Raw genomic sequence first — 8,244 nt, 5'->3', positions numbered from 1 at the left:
GTTACTTTGATGTTTTCCCCGCAAGCACGTATCGACTGTACAGGGTCTCCTAGCAGGCCCCCAAAATCCTGGATCTTGGTCTTGGTCCAGGAGACCTCTAGCCCCAGGGGCTTCGCTTCATTGCTAAATGCATCAAGAGCCGCTACAAGGGTTTCCAGAGATTCAGAGAGTACGGCAACATCATCGGCAAAGTCAAGGTCTGTAACCTTGATATTGCCCAGAGTTGCTCCACAGTGACTTTGGACAGTAGCTCTACCCAGTATCCAATCCATGCAAGTGTTGAAAAGTGTTGGTGCAAGAACACAGCCTTGCCTCACCCCTGAACTAACAGGGAAGAAGCTCGACAGGCCCCCACCACACTTTACAGCACTTTCAGTGCCTGTATACAGGTTTGCTATTAGTCCAATAATCCTTATTGGAATTCCTCTTAGTCTCAGGATCTCCCAGAGAGATTCGCGATGCACCGTGTCAAACGCCTTCTTGAGATCGATGTAGGCTGCGAGCAGCCCACGTCCGAACTCACGACGGCGCTCTATAATGATTCGAAGCGCCAGGATGCGGTCTATTGTGGACTTACCAGGAGTGAAACCAGATTGCTCCGGTCTTTGGTGCCTCAACAGGTGGTCCCTGATACGTCTCAGTAAGATGTGTGCGAGTACCTTGCCTGGTACACTGAGTAGTGAAATGCCTCGGTGATTGCTGCAGTCCCACCGATCCCCTTTCCCCTTCCAGAGAGGGATGACCACACCCCTCAGCAGGTCAGGGGGAAAGGTACCAGTCTGCCAGATGGCAGACAGGACTGCATGCAAGCCCCTTGCCATAGGTTCTCCACCAGCCTTTAACAATTCGGCTGGGATGCCACAGACACCTGCTGCTTTACCACTCTTCAGCTTGGAGATCGCCCCCCTGATTTCGGTCAGGGAGGGTGGATCCTCGCTGATGGGTGGATCTGGCAGAGGAGTCTCAACATTACCCGCATCCATGTTAACTGTTGGTGGATCAACCTTATACAACTGCTCAAAATACTCAGCCCAACGCACACGCACCCCATCAGGATCTGAGATTATCTGGCCACTTGCTGAGCGGACTGCAGCCGTCTGTGAGGGGGGCTTGGAGTTCAGCTTTCTCAGAGCTTGGTAGGCAGGACGAAGGTCATTTACAAGGAAATGGCTTTCGACCTCCTCTGCAAGACTACTCATAAACTGTTCCTTATCCCTTCTCAACAGTGACCTAGTCCTGCGCACCAGAGAGCGGTACAAAGTGCGATCCCCTGACAGTCGAGCCGCACGACAAGCATCTGTGGCTTCCAGCGTCTCCTGCGAGATGGAATTCTGTCTTGTTCTTGGGCGTTCACCAATGGATTCCTGAGCTGCATCAAGCGTTTCACGCTTGAAGGTATCCCACATAAGAACAGGGTCTGTCTGGCCCTCGAGTGCTGTGAGACGACCAGAGATAGCCTCGGCAAACCCCCGGGTACACTCGTCCTCCCTCAATCTGTCCAAATTAAACACCCTAGGGTGTTCATTTGGGCGACGGGGGGTTCTAAAGTGGACCCGGAGAGTAGCCACCACTATTCTATGGTCAGTTCCACAGAACTCAGCGCTTCGATATACCCTGCAGTTCTGGAGGATCCTCCATCGAGTGCTAACGAGGATGTGGTCGATCTCCTTGGCCACTCTTCCTGTATCGCTGTACCAAGTCCAGCGATGCGGGACAGAACGCTGATACCAGGAGCCAGAAATCCTCAATTTCTGGGACCTAGCAAAGTCACGGAAAAGGAGGCTAGTCTCACTGCCAGCATCAGCTCCTGAGCCATGAGGACCGACAGACATCTCGTAGCCAGCTCGATCACAGCCGGATACCGCATTGAAGTCGCCCAGCACAATACGAATATCTCGCCGAGGACATCTGTCTGCCACAGATGCAAGTTTGGCGTAAAACATCTCTTTCACCTCAAGTTTATATACATCCGTAGGAGCGTATACAGCAACAAGAGACATGAAGCCAAATGAAAGCTTCAGTCTCAATACCATGATACGCTCATCGACTGGAGTGACCTCAACTACCAAGGGTTGAAGTCTGCTGGAGATGGCTATGGCTACTCCCTGGAGATGGTGGCCATCGCTGCGGCCCGACCAGTAGTAGGTGTAGCCACCCTCACTAATCGTGCCACTGCCAGGTCTTCTCACCTCCGAGAGAGCAGCCACCTCAACTCTCAGCTGTTTCAATTCCCTCGATAGTAGTGGTAACCGATCGTCCTGTCGCAGGGAACGGATGTTCCAAGCCCCCACCCTGACAGTCCGCCTGAGGTATATATAGCATATATAGTATATATAGCATATATAGTATATATATAGCATATATAGTATATATATATAGCATATATAGTATATATATAGCATATATAGTATATATATAGCATATATAGTATATATATAGCATATATAGTATATATATAGCATATATAGTATATATATATAGCATATATAGTATATATAGCATATATAGTATATATATAGCATATATAGTATATATATAGCATATATAGTATATATATAGCATATATAGTATATATATAGCATATATAGTATATATAGCATGTATAGTATATATATAGCATATATAGTATATATATAGCATATATAGTATATATATAGCATATATAGTATATATATAGCATATATAGTATATATATAGCATATATAGTATATATACTCTATATACTATATGAAAGTATATAGAGTATAGCATATATAGTATATATAGCATGTATAGTATATATATAGCATATATAGTATATTTAGCATATATAGTATATATATAGCATATATAGTATATATATAGCATATATAGTATATATATAGCATATATAGTATATATATAGCATATATAGTATATAAATAGCATTGTAAAGGGTTTGTGTTTTAGTGATGGTTTCACTATTTAGTTTGTTCATAATTGTACGTATGTGTTGTGAGTATATGGTGTGTGTGTGTGAGGTGTAAGTGTCCTTTTGGTTTGCCTCCACCGTTCGGATGGCAGTTTCGACCCCACCAAAGCCTCATGTTAACCATTATCGGTGGTTGCCATTCTATGGTTTGCCACTCTACTCCGAGCTCCACACCTGAACACTTCCTCTTTATGCTGAGTTGCTTATATCTGCAACCCCTCTAGTGATGGCCGAGTAGCTGATATCTGCTGCCCCTTCTATTGGTGCTGAGTAGCTGACAACCGCAGCCCGCTCTACCAGTGACTATCTTGTGCTAATTCACCCCTGGTGCATGACAATTTTGGCTCGGATAGTTCGTCCTCCAACACTTCACTGACGGCACTCCTGATGACTCCCGTGTTTTATTTAGTGTATTTGTGATATATAGTGTGAACAATATAATTTATGAAAATACAATTGTTTTAATAAGCCCGAGATAATCTATATCCCAGAGGATACCAGAATAAAAGAACCAAAGGTTTCTGCTTAAAAGAACAAAGCAAAGAAACCACGGACAAGCATATATAGTATATATAGCATATATAGTATATATATAGCATATATAGTATATATAGCATATATAGTATATATATAGCATATATAGTATATATAGCATATATAGTATATATATAGCATATATAGTATATATAGCATATATAGTAATATATAGCATATATAGTATATAAAGCATATATAGTATATATATAGCATATAAAGTATATATAGCATATATAGTATATATAGCATATATAGTATATATAGCATATAAAGTAAATATATAGCATATATAGTATATATAGTATATAGAGTATATATAGCATATATATATATATATAGCATATATAGTATATATAGCATATATTGTATGTATATAGCATATATAGTATATATATAGCATATATAGTATATATAGCATATATAGTATATATATAGCATATATAGTATATATAGCATATATAGTATATACATAGCATATATAGTATATATAGCATATATAGTATATATATAGCATATATAGTATATATAGAATATATAGTATATATATAGCATATATAGTATATATAGCATATATAGTATATATATAGCATATATAGTATATATAGCATATATACGTATATATATAGCATATATAGTATAATAGCATATATAGTATATATATAGCATATATAGTATATATTAGCATATATAGTATATATATAGCATATATAGTATATATAGCATATATAGTATATATAGCATATATAGTATATATAGCATATATAGTATATATATAGCATATATAGTATATATAGCATATATAGTATATATAGCATATATAGTATATATAGCATATATAGTATATATATAGCATATATAGTATATATAGCATATATAGTATATATATAGCATATATAGTATATATAGCATATATAGTATATATATAGCATATATAGTATATATAGCATATATAGTATATATATAGCATATATAGTATATATATAGCATATATAGTATATATAGCATATATAGTATATATATATAGCATATATAGTATATATAGCATATATAGTATATATTAGCATATATAGTATATATAGCATATATAGTATATATATAGCATATATAGTATATATAGCAAATAAAAGTATATATATAGCATATATAGTATATATAGCAAATAAAGTATATATATAGCATATATAGTATATATAGGCATATATAGTATTATATAGCATATATAGTAATATATAGCATATATAGTATATATATAGCAGTATATAGTATATATATAGCATATATAGTATATATATAGCATATATAGTATATATAGGCATATATAGTATATATATAGCATATATAGTATATATTAGCATATATAGTATATATATAGCATATATAGTATATATAGCATATATAGATATATATAGCATATATAGTATAATAGCATATATAGTATATATAGCATATATAGTATATATAGCTTATATATATATATAGCATATATAGTATATATACAGATATATACTATATAGCATATATAGTATATATAGATATATAGTATATATATAGCATATATAGTATATATATAGCATATATAGTATATATAAGCATATATAGTATGTATAGCATATATAGATATATAGCATATATAGTATATTATATAGCATATATAGTATATATTAGCATATTAGTATATATATAGCATATATAGTATATATAGCATATATAGTTATATATAGCATATATAGTATATATAGCATATATAGTATATATAGCATATAGTATATATAGCATATATAGTATATTATAGCATATATAGTATATATAGCATATATAGTATATATAGCATATATTAGTATATATAGCATATATAGTATATATAGCATATATAGTATATATAGCATATATAGTATATATAGCATATATAGTATATATAGCATATATAGTATATATAGCATATATTATATATTATAGCATATATAGTATATAGCATATATAGTATATATAGCATATATAGTATATATATAGCATATATAGTATATATAGTATATATAGATATATATAGCAATATAGTATATATAGCATATATAGTATATATAGCATATATAGTATATATAGCATATATAGTATATATAGCATATATAGTATATATAGCATATATAGTATATATAGCATATATAGTATATATAGCATATATAGTATATATAGCATATATAGTATATATAGCATATATAGTATATAGAGCATATATAGATATATAGCATATATAGTATATATAGCATATATAGTATATATAGCATATATAGTATATATAGCATATATAGTATAGATATCACATATTATATAGCATATATAGTATATATAGCATATATAGTATATATAGCATATATAGTATATATAGCATATATAGTATATATAGCATATATAGTATATATAGCATATATAGTATATATAGCATATATAGTATATATAGCATATATAGTATATATAGCATATATATTAGCTATATATAGCATATATAGTATATATAGCATATATAGTATATATAGCATATATAGTATATATAGCATATATAGTATATATAGCATATATAGTATATATAGCATATATAGTATATATAGCATATATAGTATATATAGCATATATAGTGTGCAATATATAGCATATATAGTATATATAGCATATATAGTATATATAGCATATATAGTATATATAGCATATATAGTATATATAGCATATATATAGCATATATAGTATATATAGCATATTATAGTATATATAGCATATATAGTATATATAGCATATATAGTATATATAGCATATATAGTATATATAGCATATATAGTATATATAGCATAATATAGTATATATAGCATATATAGTATATATAGCATATATAGTATATATAGCATATATAGTATATATAGCATATATAGTATATATAGCATATATAGTATATATAGCATATATAGTATATATAGCATATATAGTATATATAGCATATATAGTATATATAGCATATATAGTATATATAGCATATATAGTATATATAGCATATATAGTATATATAGCATATATAGTATATATAGCATATATAGTATATATAGCATATATAGTATATATAGCATATATAGTATATATAGCATATATAGTATATATAGCATATATAGTATATATAGCATATATAGTATATATAGCTATATAGTATATATAGCATATATAGTATATAGCATATATAGTATATATAGCATATATAGTATATATAGCATATATAGTATATATAGCATATATAGTATATATAGCATATATAGTATATATAGCATATATAGTATATATAGCATATGTATAGTATATATAGCATATGTATAGTATATATAGCATATAGTAAATGCATATGTATAGTACATATAGCATATGTATAGTATATATAGCATATGTATAGTATATATAGCATATGTATAGTATATATAGCATATGTATAGTACATATAGCATATGTATAGTATATATAGCATATGTATAGTATATATAGCATATGTATAGTATATATAGCATATGTATAGTATATATAGCATATATATAGTATATATAACATATGTATAGTATATATAGCATATGTATAGTATATAAAGTATATGTAGTATATATAGTGTATATAGTATATATAATATATACAGGATATACAGTTAATACAGTATATACAGTATATATTGTATATATAATATATATATATATAGTATATATAGTATATATAGTATATATAGTATATATAGTATATATAGTATATATAGTATATAAAGTATATATAGTATATATAGTATATATAGTATATATAGTATATATAGTGTATATAGTATATATAGTATATATAGTATATATAGTATGTATAGTGTATATAGTATATATAGCATATATAGTATATATATATAATTATTTCATTTCTGCCCTTTTAGAATATATATTTATTTATATAGTGTATATATATATCCTTCTGATTAAACTACATACATATAGCATTGTTTTTTTGACCTGAACTAGTACCCTGTACCTTCGTCTCTGTACCTTTGTTCCCAATAATAATTACCTCATGATCCTCGTCTCCAGTGCATCCAGTACTAAAGGCCGCTCGCATACCAATACCTCTAATTGCCTCACTGCTTTGCGTCATCAACGTTTCCATAGATTTCGAAAGGTTGAAGCACCATGGATAGTCAATGTGATGGCCTGACGTTCTTTGCTCCAGAACAGGGACACGACATGGTTTCTTCTGACCAGCTCTTTGACGCCGCCATCGTTCAGAAGTGGTCGGATCCCGTGGTTTCTACAAAAGCTGAATATCCTGAAGGCGCAAATACCCTGGCCGCTGAAGCTGAAGTGGATTCGTTCAGCTTCAGAGACACGTTTTCCAATGCCAAGGGCATGGCTTCCGATTTCGATGTTGCTCGTGCAACTTCGGCAGTAAAGGAATATGTGCCAATGAGCAGATCCCCCTTGTCATTACAAGAGCTGTCGGGTGAAGTGGTAGCAGCGTGCAGAGATTTTGCAAAAACGAATTCATGGGGAGAATTTAAGATATATATTGGAGGAGATGTATATGCTCGTGTTTGAATAAAGATATATATTGTACATAAATCGTTTTCATTAATCGTTTTCACGTGATTCTTTTGGACCTGAGATACATATAACTGATCGTTGAAGGCAGAAATTACACGTGGTTATTACTAAATATTGAATAATGTAAAGCAATCTTTGGAATAAGCCTATGCTTCGTTCGGT

The sequence above is a fragment of the Penaeus chinensis genome, chromosome 3 (genome assembly GCF_019202785.1).
Source record: "Penaeus chinensis breed Huanghai No. 1 chromosome 3, ASM1920278v2, whole genome shotgun sequence".
Taxonomy (NCBI): domain Eukaryota; kingdom Metazoa; phylum Arthropoda; class Malacostraca; order Decapoda; family Penaeidae; genus Penaeus; species Penaeus chinensis.
Note: the sequence above shows the minus strand (reverse complement) of the source record.